Source organism: Pelodiscus sinensis, chromosome 1 (genome assembly GCF_049634645.1).
Source record: "Pelodiscus sinensis isolate JC-2024 chromosome 1, ASM4963464v1, whole genome shotgun sequence".
In the NCBI taxonomy this organism is placed as follows: Eukaryota; Metazoa; Chordata; order Testudines; family Trionychidae; genus Pelodiscus; species Pelodiscus sinensis.
In genome coordinates, this window is record NC_134711.1 from 102,047,241 (window position 1) to 102,064,966 (window position 17,726).

Here is a 17,726-nt window from a genome sequence, read left to right on the forward strand (position 1 = left end):
TGAGAACTGTCTGTCCGGGGTGGGGTTCGGGATCCTTTAAGCACAGCCCTCGGCTAGCCTGAGACAGCATCTCCATGCTCTAAGTCCTCCTCTGATGCCCTCCGGCACTGCTTCCGGCCATCCTTAAGCCTGGTTCAGGGTCCACTTAATGTGGACATGCTAGTTCGAATTAGCAAAATGCTAATTCGAACTAGTTTTTTAGTCTGGATCCATTAGTTCGAATTAGCTTAGTTCGAATTAACTAATTCGAACTAAGTTAGTTCGAATTAACGTTGTAGTGTAGACATACCCTAAGGCTCTTGGAAGACATTTAGGGGTAAATGAGAGCGAAATAACAGCACAGAACACTGAGAGCCAGGACTGGTGGCTGTAAACAAACTTTACAGGACCATGGGAAATTTGGCCACACCAATGATAAGAAGACATCCAGCTAACTAAAATCATGCTGGACCATGGATGTTGCCGGACCACAGCAGTTCAACCTGTACCTTATAATGTATTGTTTAGTTGATGCTGGGTATTAAGATGCATCAACATTTTAATGTTGCTCCATGATATCTGCAGTTTTGCTCCACAAAAATAGGCACCTTTTGACATGAGAATAAAGCCTCCAGCATTATGGCCCACCAGACCTCTAGCATTGTTGCGCTGTAAAAAAGACTTGCCCATTCTCCCCGCATGGTTCTTCTATGTGGCTTTGTGGCAATGGAATAGCAACAACTGCACATATGTGGAAACCTTTCAGCAAAAGACACAGAGGGGCCTGTTATCCACCCCTTCCCCAAAGCAAGCTCCATGTTTTTCTCTCTCAATAGGACACTGAGGGGCTGACTTAATCATTCACATGTGCAGGTCCTTCACCGCACTAGTAAAATACCAGCACTACGTGCACATCTCGTTTGAACTGCTTGTGGTAACGCGGCTCATCAGCATGACCTTGGCAAAGCATCTCACAGGATATTAAGAGGAGGGCAACATTCCTGCATGTGTCTAGGGTGGAAATGCACATATGCCCAGATTCAGCAAAGGACCTGAGCACATGCTTAAGTCCATCCCTATTCAGGAAATAGGTGCTTAACCTAAAGAACATGCTGAATTCCCATTGGCTTCAATAAAACTTAAGCTTGTGGAGAGCGTTCAATACCTGATTAGGTGCTTTCCTGTATGGGTGGCCTAAGGGCTGTGCTAAACAGAATGGATTTCAGCTCATGTTTAACTTTATGTGCTTAAATGTTTTGCTGAATCAGTGCCATTGATCTGAATCCTCTATTCCCCAAAGCATTTCCCTGGCTACATTCCCAGACAAAACCAAGAAAAGACCCAAGCCCACACACCTTAGTTATGCTTGCAAATATCTATTAATTTAACACAAAGTGATTAGAACACTGCTGGTATTTTAAAAGAGTCAGACATTCAACAGTCAGGAAAGCAGAACACTGCAGCTCAAATCTAAATGCCAGAGTTTGGAAATCCTTGTCTTGAATGAACCCCTCACCCTTGAAGGCTAGAACGAGAGCTGGGCAGAGAATGGAAATTCTACTTTAAGGATTTTGAGATATTCAAATTTAGCTTCATTCCAAATCAGAGTAAATCCCAAAATATCAAAAACTGGCTGTGAAGGAAAATGAAAAAAAAAAATCAGGTCATTCAAAATTCTTTGTTTTGACCTTTTGGTTTGATTTTGACTTTTTCACAGGAGGTTATTATATTAGTGGTTTTTTAAAAGTTGGAATAAGATGTTTTGACATTGTCTGCATTTCCCTCCCCCTTTTCTATCCTCTAAATTAAATTCAAGCAAATCTGATTTGATCTTTTGAAGCAGTTTTGATTTTGATAGAATCACATATTCCAATGAAATAACTCCATCAAAGTTCCTCCAGCCAACTCAAACTAGACCACCACTTGAGTCCTAGTTCAGCAAAGTACTTAAGCATGTGCTTAATTTTAAACACATGAATAGACCAATGACTCCAAATGAAACTTAAAGTTAAGCCCATGTGTAAGTGCTTTACTGAATCAGGGTAGTTATGACATGAAAGGATTTGACATTTGGGGACGGTGAAATGAAATGTGTCTTGCCGATAATCACCTATGAGTGAACATTTTGGTCCTGGCTTAAAATTGATCTCTCAATTTGTATTTAAATATTGATACAGCATTTTAGGTAGCTGACTTTCAGTTGTTCACTTTTAAACTTAAACTCCTCATTTCAGATTTTTAAATAATAAAACCTTCAAGCTTCTAATAATGTTTTTACAAATAATATTTACTTTTAACATTAAAGATAAAACTTCTACAAGAAAGAAAGGGTGTGTCTAGACTACTGAGTTTTGTCGACAAAAGTGGACTTTTGTCGACAAAACTATACCTGTGTCTACACTACCGCTGAGTTCTGTCGACATAACGTCGACAGAACTCAGCAGTTTTGTCGACGCTGGTAAACCTCATTTTACAAGGCATAACACCTTGATAAATATAAAGTAATGAACAGAGTTCTGTCGACAGAAGGTGTTATTGCCTGTAGGGTTGCGTCTAGATTACAGGGTTTTGTCGACAAAGCAGCTTCCTTTGTCGACAGAACTGAATGTGTCTAGACGCTCTATGTCGACAGAAGTTTTGTCGACAGTATCTGTCGACAAAACTTCCGTCGACAAAACCCTGTAGTCTAGACGTACCGAAAGAAAGAAAGAAAGAAAGAAAGAAAGAAAGAAAGAAAGACTTTCTGAAGTGAGATCTCTATGTCTGTCTTAAACACTGTTTTCTTGAAAAGCACTTTTAGATAAACCGTACACAAACTATTCACTAATTTGGGTTAAAAAAAAACAGTTATAGAAGCCCAAATAAGACAAAAACACTACAAATAAAATTACATTGATTCATATATAAAGAGATAAAGATTTTCTTTAATTAATCACAATCCAGCAGTCAGATCAAGCATGTGCTTTACTCCACACATCAGCGGGATTACTTACATAGGCAACATGCATGAGTAACATATTCATCTTCACTTTCAAGGCCCTTCATGATTTATCCCCACCCTATGTGTCAACTCTTATTCAGTATCAAAAAGTCAACTCCCACCTCAGATTGACCCACAATGCCAGCTTTCATCGCACATCTGTTAATTTTTCCATCAAGTGTATTTGTGCTTTCTCTAGTGCTACACTTTCTGCTTGGAAGTAATTCCTCATAAACAGCCACAAAATCAACTGATCTTCCTTTACAGTCTCCTTCTCCATGAACCTACAAAAACCTTAACAATGGTTAGGCCGCTGGAGTGCAGAGACCACTGCCTGCCATGCTGACCAATACTAGAACACAAGAACATAAGAACAGCCATATTGGGTCAGACCAAAGGTCCATCCAACCCAGTATCCTGTTTGTTGACAGTGGCCAATACCAGATGCCCCAGAGGGAAGGAACACAACAGGTAATCCTCACGTCATCCCTCCCCTGTCACCTACTTCCAGACAAAAAGAGACTAGGGACACCATTCCTACCAATCCAGGCTAATAGCCATTGATGGACCTAACCTCCATCAACTTATCTAGCTCTATGTTGAACCCTGTTAAAGTTTCTAGCCTTCATTGCATCCTCTGGCAAGGGGTTCCACAGGTTGACTATGTGCAGAGTGAAGAAAAACTTCCTTTTGTTGTCCAGTCACTTAGTTTGGTGAGATCTTTTTGAAGTTCTTCACAATCTGCTTTTGTCTTAACTATTTTAAGCAGTTTGGTATCACCTGCAAATTTTGCCACTCACTGTTTACCTTTTTCTCTAGATCATTTAAGAATAATTTGAATAGGATTGGTCCCAGGACACACCCTTGGGGGACCCCACTAGTTACCTCTCTCCACTCAGAAAACTTATAATTTATTCCTACCTTGTGTTTCCTGTCTTTTAACCAGTTATCAATCCATGAAAGGACCTTTCCTCTTATCCCATGATAACTTACTTTACTTAAGAGCCTTGGTGAGGGACCTTGTCAAAGGCTTTCTGGAAATCTAAGTATACTGTATCCACTGGATCCCCCTTGTCCACCTGTTTGTTGCCCCCCTCAAAGAACTGTGTCATTGCTTCCTTGTACTCCTCCACTGAGCTGTCTGTATCTATGTATGTTGTCCCATGCTTGAATTGTACATTCTTTGAGGCATGGACATTTTTTCTGTTCTGTATTTGTCTAGTACTATGAGAGCCTGTTCCTTGAGCAGGACTCCTAGGCACTACAACTGTACAAATAGTAAAAAGAATGCGCATTTGTGGACATGAGGCCACAGTGCCCAGTCCAGGTCCTCTCTGAAGCCAATGAAAAGGCTGCCATTAATGTTAGTGGGAACTGCATCAGGTCCATGCTGAGCACTGACTGGAAATTCCTGGGTGGAGCCCTGTTCCTGTTCAAGCAAAGATAGCTTGCCTGAGATGGGAAACAGATGGTAGCAGCATCGCAAACTCCATTGCAAGAGTTTGGAAATTCTACTATGCAGATGCTGTTCTTTCATTGCATTGTGCTCTCCTGGCCCTGCAGCTAGCATACACCTGAGCGCAGGTGGCAAATCTCAGTCAGAGAGCCGAAAGCTAAACAAATGCAACCTGTATCCTGGAGCAATAGTCTCCCGTCTGCACCTCAGTGCAGCAATATTGGCCATCAGGCTCAGTGTTACATCATCCTGCAGTGTTGTGGAAGTGGAGGGAGCAGGAATAGTTTAGCTAAATGTCCTAGGGCAAAATCCTAATCTTATGAAATAAGATGACACTGGGAAATAACACTGGGTTATAAGAAGTGTTAACTAACACAATGTTAAGTGTTGAGAGTAGGCAAGAACCACACCAGCTGACACAGTTTTAAACAAGACAGCCCCTAAATACATAGACTCACACTTCACATCTCATTAGTAAAGGCTGTGTTACAAGGAGTAAGGTAAATCTAATGCCTCCCTCTGACCTACAAATCTATTATATCATTAGAGTCAAACTCTAGATCTCATTGCAGATCTCAAATCCACACAGAGCAGACAGGATCTTGCTTTTTAAGCTGTCACATGACACCCCACCCCAGCCCCAAATAATGTTGAAGTCACCTCCTTGGAATGATGACGCGCTCAGTCAGCTGACGGGCTCTGCGCTGTGACCCCATGAAGTCTAGATACAGTGCCAATGTAGCTGCTTTGCATTGAACCATCACTTCCATAGTCAACCACTACACCTGATTCAAAAGAGAGTTGTGGTGCTGTGGCAGTCGCTGCAGACGGGACTGATTCCTCCCTTGCACCGCATCGGCTCTGCTGTGGGTACAACAGCTAAAGTAACGGCAGCAAAGCAGCCCCCATGAAACGTACATTGTGAGGGTGTGAAGGGAACCACCACCCGTCCCTCATAAAGAAAAGCCATGATGACAAGCTGGGCACTCAGTCATCAAAACAAGGGCAAACTTTTCAAACCTGTGTGATTAACATTAGGCTCCGACGTCTATATTAATGGTCCTATATAAGGGTCACCTGATTCTCAAAAGTGCTAAACACCCAAAGTTCCTGTCGACTTCCTGGGGATTCCTGGCTGCCTCACTCAGGTCTTCTGAAAATCTTTTATTCTGGTGTCATTGTTTGGTTCTATCCTCCTAATTTTAGGCTCCCAGGTTGGAAAACTTGGTCTAACGGCTCTATTTCACCCTAACAAGCCGTGTTTCTTTTAGGAAACGGAGTGGAATAGCTACCAGCGCCATTCCTGCTGCAGCACCAACCACAGAGCTCCCAACATGGCACCAGCTGAGAGACTCAGCTGGCATCATTGGGGAGGCTGGAAGGGAGAGTGCAACACCAGATCAGGCACGCGGGGACAGATTCCACTGTCAGCTGGGAGTCAGGGCTGGATTGCTTGTTGAGGACTTAAAGAGGAGGAGATGGCATAGCAGGCTGGTAGGTAGGCCAGGCTATAGCTGGGGGTGTATTTCTCACTGGTGGCAAAAGGAATCCCCTCCTTTCTTCCTATCTCTGCCAAGTCAGATTGCTAACTCTCTGTAGTTATTGGCTGTAACTTAAAAAATAGATCAGTAACTCTCCCTGATCCACCAGCATCAGCGAGGGTGACATTTTAGTGGCGATCCTGTTTAAAATGTCTGACACTTGACTATACTATATCTTCCAGCAATGCTATCACCCATAGTAGTGATACACCGTGGCAGTTTATGGAGCCCCACTGCAGACAAAGCCTCCGACAGCTTAGTTTATAATTCCTGCTAGCTTCGTTTTGGCTTATACTTTGGTTTTCCATCCCACATTTTTAAAGGGCTAGCATCCCACACCCAACCTATCTTCTTCTGAAAACGAGTTATTGCTGGAGTATCTGAAGCCACTGACATGAGACAAGGCCCACTGGAGCTGTTACTGTCTGCTCTGTGCTTGGGTTTGAGTTTTTATTTTCGCTTCCTCTGGTCCTTCTGCTTGTGGGCCTCTCTTTCCCTGTCTCGCTCCCTCCCCCAGCTCTCTCTGCTCATGAGGAGAGAGTTTCCATCAAGCCTGGCAAAGGGCCAGTGTGTGTGTGTGCATAAAGGCAGCAGTCAAGAAAAGCCATCTTCTGTTCCCTTTCATCCCATAAACAATGCTGCTTCCCAGCGCATGAGAACAGAAAGGAACAGGGCCCTCCACAGCTGTTAGGAGAGCCTGAGAATCAGTTATAACAAGGCCCAGCACTAGCCCCCGTCTCTGCTGACCACAGCAGCTTGCACACTGAATTGCTGCTCCCCCTCTCTCGCTGCCACATCGCTCTAATGCGCATACCCACTAGAGTGGCCAGATAGCACGAGTTAAAAAAATCAAGAAAGGGTGAGTTGTAATAGGTATGTATAAGACAAAGCCCCAAATACTGGAATTGTCCCTATAAAATCAGGACATCTGGTCAACCTGACACTCACAGGCCTTTGCATCTTCCACCCCTTTGGAGGGAATGACAGCATACACCCGTTCCACCGTGGCAAAGTCCTGTTGGAACAGACCTTCTCAGGAACTAAAGACACTTGGAAACACTTGGACTTGATTTGCAGTGTGAAGGGGTCTTGGTGTAATGAGAATCGGGCCCTCGCTGTTTAATCATTTCTCTTAACAAGCTTAATTCATCTAAAGTGAACTTCAGGGGTCATGCTCCACTTCTGACAACTCTTAACTCCTGTGGTTGAAAATGGGCTGATTCTAGCCTGTCTTCCCTAACTGAGGGGTTGTGAGCTTATTGTTTATTTACTTTTAAAATGAGGATTGGGTTAAAACTGTCTCTCTCTCCAATCCAAGGGATGCCATTCATTTAAATTACCCAAGTGTCCCTTGTATGTTTGGCATCTCTTCTGTTGTCTTATGGAAATGTATTTGCGCCTGAAGGGATGAAACTGAGACCGTTGAAAAATATTACCTACCCTACAGGAAGGAATGACCCTGCATTTCAAACTTCCTGCATGAATCATTTCCTTCATCCCTAATTGTGGGTCTTGGAGCTATGGCAGGAGAGATGTGTATAGTGACGCTCCTGCTGGATAAAGTTTGGGGAGATCCCAGTGCCCCGCAATTCTGGACTGTGCACCATGGCTCTTGCAGGGCAAAGAAATCCTTGTCTGCAGTGGTCAGAGAGAGCATGCTATAGCCATGTTATGAGTACAACTCTGGCCATCATAATTTCAGTCGGTGTTGACAGGGCTTTGGGTGGTTTGTCCTTGCACTAAATATCTGTCTAAATGACTTCATAATGAGAGACACTTCAAAAGAGGTTCTAAACCTGTTCCATATCAAGTCCTCCGGCTCACTCTGGGATCTAATCAGAATCCCCCTCCTCTTTAGCAATGCAGGAAGGTTGCCACTCCAGCCCAATGCTATGACCCCTTGGTTGAGAAACCATGCTTTCACAGGACTAGACCATCCCTCCAATGCCCCTAGCCATACATAGCACGTCAGAATTTCCGCACTTTCGGTGCCTCAGTCCAGATGTTGGTACTTAAATAAAAAAGACCTGATTTCCAAAGGGGGCAATAACCCTCGGCTCACGCTGAAATCAATATTTAGGTACCACAGCCACAGACACTATAAACCATGGATTGAATAGCATGGTACACAGACAGCCAATCAGTAGTGACTGGGATGAAACCAAACTCATTTGGATTTCACTTGGCACAAGGAACAGCATGTAGATGAATCCAATTCAATCTCAGCCATCACCTCCAGCAATAACTGTTACAATTATTTACAGGCGCAAAACAAGCAAATCTCACAAGCAAAACTTAACACCCCCAGACTCATCAGTTCTCATTTTCTATGGGGAAAAACACCACCTCTTCCTTAATCTCATTACAGAGAAGTGGTGCCCATTGGGTAGCATCAGTGAATATCTAGATTGGTCTGTTTTTCAGTTCATCAGAGTTGTATCACAATAGGCTGTCCAAGAGAAGAGGAAACTCCCAGCTCCTGAGAGTCATCGCTCCCCGCAGGGTAAACATTCAGTCCTTAAAAAACTGACAAGCTGACTAATGACATATTTCATTTCACTCTTCAGTGAAAATGCCACCCCTTCCAAGCCTGCTCACGCCAGCAACTGGGAGTCTGTCAAAAGAAATAACAACCACTACAGCATAAGCCCTTATGCTAAGAAATGTTGGCCTCAGGAGCGGAGAGCCACGCCCTGCCTGGCTGAGAGCACCTCTCAGGCTACGTTGCGACTTCAAGCCTCTTTCAAAAAAGAGCGTCTAGACTACAACCGGTACTTTTGAAGAAGCTAGCTGCGTTTTCGAAAGAGAGCATCCAGGCCGTCTGGATGCTCTCTTTCGAAAAAGCACAGTTTGCATTACATAGCACTTTTTTGAAAGAGCACTTTTGAAAAAAGGCGTTCTTCCTTGTAAAACGAGGTTTTCCGTGGTCAAAAAACCTGCCACGTTCTTTTGATTTACTTTCAAAAGACCGCGACAGCAGTCTAGACACAGGGGACGTTTTTTTGAAAAAAGGCCACTTTTTTTTTTAAACCCTGTAGTCTAGACACACCCTCAGCGTCTGAATTAACCTGCTTCAACAACAGAAAGAATGTGAAGAAGCCTCCCAGCCGGATCCCCTCTCAGCAGCCATGGATTTCACAAAGGATGGGATAAGGAGAATTATCTCCTCCCCGTTGGGCCTCCATGTGGCATGGTGATGTTTTACTTTTGTTTCACAACAATTCTGGAAAGACAGGAAGTGCCAACAGCCACACAACACAAACAAAACCTCACAAGAACATGACGACATAGCTCCAGGGAGACAAAAAGGATGTGACAACTCATCCCTCATCATGTCACACATATTCAACCAGCTGGCTTTTTGGACCCCGAGTCACACTCAAGTACTCCTTTAGTTTACAAGCAGTTTAGAACAGGAATATATGTCTACCTCTCCGTCTACGTCTATGCAGCTTCCCTCTTCCTCAAAAGCCTATGCCAATGAAGCGCGATTAGCATATTGCCGTGCTTCATTTGCATAATTAATTAGGAGCCTTTTTGCACAAGAAGTTTTTGCACAAGAGCCATTCTTCCTGAAAAAAATGAGGAAGAATGGCTCTTGCGCAAAAACCTCTTGCACAAAAACAGGTCCTAATTAATTATGCAAATGAAGTGTGGCAATATGCTAATCCGTGCTTCATTTGCATAGGCTTTTGCAGAAGAGGGAAGCTGTGTAAACGTAGCCCCTGTTTGCACAGGGCCCAGTACAATGAGGGCTGAGTTCAGATCTAGATAAGTAAGTTATGGACCATCAAAGCCTGATTTTCAGAGTTCCTCACCCCCAGCTCCTATTGACTTGAGCTTAGGTTGATAGTGCTCTGCACCTCCAAAAATCAGGACCTGAAGCAATCTTTGTGTATGCTCTACTTTTTAACACCACAATTGTGGAATGACTAATGCAGTGGACATGGTGGAAAGGTCAGAAGGAAGCTGGCATCATCCTCTGCGTCTCCCCATGCATCTTAAGTTGCCTATTCATTTAAGTTTGGTCTACACTACACAGTTTTTAGTGACATGGCTGTGTTGCTACATGCACGTCGCCAAGTCGGGCAATGTAACCGCAGATTGTCAGTTCTTTTGCTGACAAAATACTTCCATCCCCAACGAGTGGCATTAGCTTTGTTGGCAGGTGAGCGCTCCTGTTGACAAAGCGCTGTTCATACTGGCACTTGCCGGCAAAATGTTTGTCTTTTACACGGGTGTCACTTTAATGCTTCTGAACAACAAAGCTTTGTTGTTCAGTTGTCAGTGTCGACATAGTCTTAGGTCATCAATTCCTCTTAGCAGGAACCATATTTTCCTTTACACTTAGCACTGAGCATGCTGCCAACACTTAACAGAGGATGCAGTTGCCCCTCTCTTTTTAACAGAATAGTCAGCATCAGTGTTCCCTCTAGTTTTTTCTATCCATGTGCAGAATTAATTTTGTCATGTGCACCAAGGTGGTGATGTGCACCACCAATAGAAACACATGCTACCAGCTGTGGGCTCACAGCTAATCAGCTGGGTGGCATCTGAATCTCTCCTGGTTGGCCGCCCAAATGCTCAGCTTACAGGGAACACTGGTCAGCATTACACCATGCTCTTTATAGCCTGGGGTATCCCAAAGCACTATACAGGGCAGCGAGCTAGATAGGCATAATGCCACAATTGTCTTTAGAATCTGTTTAACTGATAGAGAACGATGTTTGGGACACGGTGTTTATCCCTGACTTTACAAGCAGTCCCATGAGATCTTCAACAGCTGCTACAAGTAGGCAGAAAGGGCCTTGTTTTCAGATCTCAGTTTGAAGAATGGCATCTCCAGAAATGACCTGTCCTGAGCTGCTGCCTTGTCGGCTGCACATTCAGGGCCAATGTAAGTGCTACCAGCTGAGCTACAATTCTGTGGATTACTTGATTCCCTTTTTGGCCACTCAAAATGCCACTCAAAATGCTCTCTGTTCTCAGTTCTTATTCTTCAGTTCCTCCAAGAGCTGCCTGCTGTCTTAGGACTTGTTTGATTTCGTCTTGTTTAAATACTTTCAGCTATTGAAAGACTAAACAAAGAACGATGAGGACCTGCTGACATACTGAGATTTTGTGTATATTTTTTAATTCATTATTGTCCAAGACCAGAGGTGAAAACACAAATGATATAAAGATGCTGACCACAGAGATTACGAGAGGCTCTGAGTGTCAAGGGAAAACATTCCACTCTGACACAGCTAAGATCTGTTACTCACTTCCTTGTGGTTTAGAGATACAGCCCACAAGCTGGATTAGAAAACTGTGCCAGAAGCATGTCGATCATTGTGCAGTAATGAAACACAATCCACTCACAGAAATCATCCCAGATGGATAATGTGGATGCCCTGTTGGAGCCCTCAGAATCCCTCTTCCATCTCTCTCCTACTCACGGAAGCCACCTGTCACCCTGCAAAGTATAACTAGGCTGGTGAGGGCCAGGCAGAGACCTGCTTGTGGGCAGGCTTGGTGTCATGGAACTGAACCACTGCTGTATAGCAGCATGGCCATCTCGCCTTCCTCCCAGCTGATGTCTACCAGTTTAGAGGCCACTGTCTCAAGAATCTAGCAACACCTTTGTGTTAATGGCAAGAGCTGCTACAGAGCCTCAAGTTACTAAGTTTTTCCCAGGGTCAAGAACTCTCTCTAGGCTCTGACCACCTGACCCGCAATTAAATTGTGGTCTCATGAAATACCATGCACGGTACTAACCACTGCGCCACTAAACAAGGCTCGTGTAGCATTTACAATGAGGAAGTACAAGAGGTCTTTAGTCTGTTCCTGCAAGTGCTGGTGAGAAGACTAGGGTTGCCAGGTGTCCAGTTTTGAACCGGACAGTCCAGTTTTTGAGCTTTCTGTTCTGTTAAATTGAGAAAATATAAATGAGAAAATAGAAATGTCTGGTATTTTCTAAAGAAGAGGTAATGTAGATTGTGATGTAATGTCAAGTGTGTCTGGTATTTTTGTTGAAACCATCTGGCAACCCTAGAGAAGACACTACTTTCAGATATCAGACTCAGGTACCAGGGTGATGACTGAGCACAATATAAATGCTTAAATTCTCTCAAGGTTCTTGTATGGCACCCCTCATGGTGGCCTCTGGGCACCCGACAGGTTAGATGTAACAGACAGAACCAAAGCTTTTGGTTCTGACAGGCCATGCCAACCTACAAAGTGTGTCCCTCATAGCGCATTTCACAACATAAGACCAGAGGATCAAACATAGATGCAAATTCTCTCCCGCTCCCCACCCAGCTGTTGTTCTGACTGAGTTTATAAATATAATATAATATAATAAAATAATATATGGAGATATACCATCTCATAGAACTGGAAGGGACCTTGAAAGGTCATTGAGTCCAGTCCCCTGCCCTCATGGCAGGACCAAATACCATCCCTGACAGGTTTGCCCCAGATCCTTAAATGGCCCCCTCAAGGATTGCGCTCACAACCCTGTGTTTAGCAAGCCAGTGCTCAAACCACTGAGGTATTCCTCCCTGTCCACCCCCCATTAGCTTCTGGCTAATGAATTAATGTTCATTATCCAAAGACACTATGGCACAGAAGAGAGTTGTGTGTCTCTTCTAAGGTCAGGTGAGTTCTCTCAGGGTCACCATTGAAGATAGAAACCGGATGCCATGTTTGCTGAGCCACTGAACACAATGAGTGCTCATAGCTCCATCTACAGTCAATTAAATAAGGGCATCCAAGAAACGAAACGCCAACCAATCTAAAACTTATAAGTGAAATCCTGACCCCTTGAAGTAATTTTGCCATTAACTTTAACAGGGCCAGGATTTCATCCTATGAATTAGTTTATTGAGCGTTGTATTGGGCTCACTGTGCTGTTTTTTTACAGTCACCTTAGTGCTAGACAAAGGCATAGATTGAAAGCACCAGAGAGTGAAGTCCCTTGTTTAGTAGCAAAAGACCACTGACAGATGCCAAGCAAGCTCCCCCATTTTGCCCCATTCATTCCTTTCAGTCCTGATATGGGGACTGAGAAATTAAACTAGTTATGTGCCCATTGTGACGAGGGGTGGTCACAGAAATCTCCTTGGGATTATTCCAAGGTTGCTGATCATGCCACTGACACCAACCTTCTTGCTCTCTGGGGCTCCCCAGACAAAACACAGAGTTGGGGTTACTGTCCACCCCTGGAGACCAATGCAGATACTGAACCACTTCAGCTCTGGGAGGATGCAGTTCTAGAGCACAGCACCCAGAAAACCAACCCCCAAAAGGGATCATACCCCCAAATAAATCCATCTTCCCCTGTGTTAAAGTTTTACACAGTGAAAGCTCATCAGGTATGTTCCCTTTATCAATAAAGAGAGATATGCATAGTTGCTCCCCCCAGATAACTGTTATTTACACTGGGCCCGACAGTAAACAAAAGTGTTTTTATTAAGTACAAACAGTAGGATTTAAGTGGTTGCAAGTGAAAATTGACTGATCAAAGTAAGTTACTAAATTAAAATGAATAGAAAATGCATAGCTAGTGCTAACTCTCTAAGAAATGTGTAACATGCACATTCTTACCCTAAAAAAGCGACGAGGAGTCCTGTGGCACCTTATAGACTAACTGAAGTGTAGGAGCATAAGCTTTCGTGGGCAAAGACCCACTTCGTCAGATGCATGACATCTGACGAAGTGGGTCTTTGCCCATGAAAGCTTATGCTCCTACACTTCAGTTAGTCTATAAGGTGCCACAGGACTCCTCGTCGCTTTTGCAGATTCAGACTAACACGGCTACCCCTCTGATTCTTACCCTAAACAGCTGTTCTTGGTTCAGTTAAAAAGCTTCAAATCAAAGTTGGTCTTTTACTCTGACTTGGGACTCCAGCCTTTCAAAGTTCTTTGTTTCCTCTTAGAGTATACCAGGCAGTTACAAAAGGCAGCTGAAGACAAAAGGGGATTGTTTCCCATTGCTTAAATAGTCTTTCCCTCAGGGCAGGAATCCTTTGTTTTACGTCCCCCCTTCCATGGAAACATACCAGGTTCAAAATGGATTTCAGTAGAGGTGGTATGGCCACGTATATTACCACAACCACTGTCTAGGCCTGCAGGACAAACAAGGCTGTTTACAAATCCTTGAGTTGATCACCAAGCCATTAGGCTTCTGGGGCACCTGTAATGGCTCTCATTAGCACATTCAGAACTACAGGTTGGACCTACCTGGTCTGGCACCCTCGGGACCGGACCCATCCCAAAGGAAGGAGGGAGTTTACCAGACAGGGTAGGTCTGCCTCTCTGCTGAAGGTCTGCGGCTTCCCCGGGTTCTGTCAGCAAATCACCAGGCTCTCCTGCCCCTGGGCTGTCAGGTTCCTAGCACCTTGGCCAGTCCTGGGGCTGCTAGGACTCCACTGCCCCAAGACTGCCAAACTCTGCAGCCCCAGGGCCTGCAGAGCTCAGCTGCTCTGGGGCGGCAGGGGCTCCATGGCCAGTTGCAGGGCTGCTACTATCCTGGGGGCACCAGGACTCTGATGCCCCATGCCGGGGCTCTCTGGTCCACAGGCTCGCTGGTCCAGCAATATCTGTGGCCTTGCTGCACCACAGATGTTGCCGAACCAGAGAGTACTGAACCAGAGAGGTTCAACCTTTATTAATAGATTCACACTTTGTATTTGTAACTTCACATACAAGAATAAGACATGCACAGAAATACAATATACAGATCTAGAAGATTATAACTGTAAAAGTGATGTTACATGACCTGTTTTGTATAAAGCATCTTTGGGTTATGCATATTCACATTCACAAGTGTCAGTTCTCATAAGGCATGGGGCTGTCGCACCCATGTCTATTCAGTCTTCCATGCCTGTGCTGAATGCCAGCTCAGTAGTCCAATAGGAACTGGACTGTGACTAGTAACTTATTTCACTTAGGTCTTACTGAATGACAATGAAACAGCTATTGCTGAGAGTCACTGCTTATCTGGGCTCCATTCAAACCAGTGACCCACATTGACTGATACTTTGCTCTCAATATTCTTTGGAAATTTGCTTTTGTTAAGAAAATGCTGGCTTCAAAGTACACTGCAGACTGTTACAGAGCTAAGGAACTGCCATAAGCTGGAATGGGGGATGGATCACTTGAGATCGCCTGGTTCATTTCATTCCCTCTGAACCATCTGGTACTGGCCACTCTCAGAAATGCTAGAATACTGGGCTATATGGACCACTGGTCTCAGGCTCAAAAGGGCTATTCTTATGAGGGAATATGCTTACCACCTTTGTGTTCTGTGTCTCATCCACTAGAAGAAAATATTTAGACAAAAAAAAGAGCAGACAAAAATGTTCTCTGATTTTTTTCGCATTTCTCTTCCCGGGGGTCATACACAAAACCAGTTTGCACATTGCTGCCCTAACTGAATTTTTCAAGTCCCTCAGTTTTACCCATTTAAATCATACTTCTGTCTAAAACCTCCAGCCACAAGAAAGCAAAAGTGCTATGGTCTCATTCCTGTATAACAACCAGCAGAAATTAAAACAAATTTCCCTTATACTAAGAACAAAAAGCCCCAACCATGTTATTCCTTTGCACAGTTTGCTCTGCCTCCAGAAGGGGACTTGAAGCAATAGGGTGAAGATCAGCCATTATTACAACATTCAATCCAACAACTTTTTAACATTTCTTTTCTATTTATTATTGTCGCTTCCCCCCTATAATTTAGAGGGAAAATGTGCCTGTCAGTTTTTCCACTTGGAAATGTGCTGCTGGAAATGTAAAGCATTATAAAGGCAATGGAATACTTACAAATTCTTCCAAGGGAGACTAACTGCTGCTGAGTTTCATTACTATTATTTACTTCTCCACACTCAGGAATTCTAATGATGGTCTGTCCTGGGAGAGGAGTGTGGCTTTTGAAGCAGGATGGGAAGGACAGCATCATTACACAAACTTTTCCTCCAACACCCTTTTCACCCTTCCCCCTCCCAGCGGTTTTGCTCTGCTTTCAACCTTGACTTTCAAAAATGATTTAGGGAACAGTCTGTGCCTCCTTGCGGCAACACCAATTCTTTTACTATTGACAACTGTGTTGAAATGTTTGGAGGCTTTTCCCCTGGGCACACACCAATACTGAATCGCTGTAACCAGAGTTGCTCCTGACTCACAGGCTCGACTGAGGAAGTGGGTTTTGCCCACCAAAGTGCATGATACTGTTGTTAGTCTCTAAGGTGCCACTCGTTGTTTTTTCAAGTTACAGACTAACTTGGCTGCCCCTCGGAGTCCTGATTTACAGAAGTATAAGCCACAAGAGGATCAGGCTCGCAGACCTTTGCTCCCTTCCAAAATTAATCATCTTCCCCCAGAGCCCCCCACCCCACTCCTGCCGTGCAGAGTGTGAAATCAGTCGGCTCGCTAGAGAGCGGCGCTTTCCAGCTTAATTAATTCTGTGGGCGGCGGGGGATGGGGGCTGGAGAGAACTTGAAGCATTTGTGTTTCACTGCTGGAAGGCGGCGGCAAACAAGAGGCTAATGCAAAAATGGTCCCGCAGCGCAATCAAAGGGTAGGGGGGGTTAGAGACGCGCCTGTGTACGTGCACGTTATCAGGAGCCCTACGTTACAGTGACATGAAGCAGCTCCAGCCGCAGTAGACTGGGAGCCTCCAGCTGGCTCCTTAAGACAACAAATGATCCCTAAAAAGGCGAGGAACCCATCGTGTGTAAGGCTGCGGCGCGATATACATTCCTGGGAGCCCTGCCCGGCACCGATAGGGGGGAAGGCGAGTGGTGAGATGGGGGGAGGGGGATTGCTTGCCTCTCTGCATTACTGATCCCCCACTCCCCAAACCTGGGAGCACGCCCCCGGGCTGCGGCTGCAGACCCCTCTTGTGAGCAGGGGAAGGGCTGGTCGCCCTTTCTCCCTTCACGACAAAAAGTGGCGCTGCCAGCTGCTTTGCCAAGGACCAATCGGAGCTAATTCCAATTCTCCCGCCTCCGCCCGCCCTGATCGATGCAGCGGCGGTGACAAGTTCGTCCCAAAGTGCCAGGAGCAGAATGGATCCCCCAGCTGCTCCCCGCCCTCCCCTTCGCACCCCAGCGCCCCCTTCGGAGGAGTTCTCCCCCCCCCCCCCGCCCTACCTTTCTCCGGGGCAGGAGCTGGGCTGCAGCTCGTTCGCCTTCCGCTCTCATTTTGGGGCTCCCCAGTGTTGGCCTGGCCGCAGCAGCCGCCGCCACATCTGGCTGCATGGCTCCCTGGCTCGCCCCCTCTTTTGTTAGCAGCGCGCCTTACAATCCACGCTCAAGGAGTTGGCCTCTGGTTCCCAGGCCCCACGTTCCTGCTCCATCCAGGTCAGTTTCCATTCTCAGCCATCCCCCCCCAGCCACAAGCAGGCGAGCGGGTTCTTGCCCAGGGCTTTTCCCTGGCCCCGTTGGTTTCTGTGGAGCTTATTTCCCCTCTGGTACTCCTCCCCCCCCCCTTCCTGATTTTGTGACTATCTCTTCGAGCTCGTGACGTTAATTCCACCCCTTCCCCCTCCTGGGTCTTTCTTCCCACCCTTCCCTAGCCTGACCCATCCTGACTCCTTTCCAGTGAGCTAATCTGCAGCTGGCTGAAGAACAGGCCCCATTACCATGGAAACCCCTGTCCCTGAATACTTGACAGACTTGGGGAAACTCCAGTAAACAGGACCTTCTGCTGGACACTTTCTGATTTGGGGGGGAGTGGCGGGTGCATTAACTCCTTCAGGGTTGCTGACTTTTAAAATAGTTTCTCAGCT

General features: G+C 45.2%; 1 protein-coding gene across 3 annotated transcripts in view; it reads right to left on the minus strand.

The window, feature by feature from the left end:
* Positions 1–17,405, minus strand: part of DENND2A (DENN domain containing 2A) — an 87,334-nt gene extending 69,929 nt beyond the window's left edge. For 2 of the 3 annotated variants that reach the window (XM_075939757.1, XM_075939755.1), the window contains exon 1: positions 17,089–17,405. The gene's annotated coding sequence lies outside the window, so the exon portion shown is untranslated. Of the gene's footprint in view, positions 1–15,760; positions 17,039–17,088 lie in introns of those variants that run through there. The other variant, XM_075939756.1, reaches the window with a different exon arrangement.
* Between the last annotated feature and the right edge of the window lie 321 nt (positions 17,406–17,726).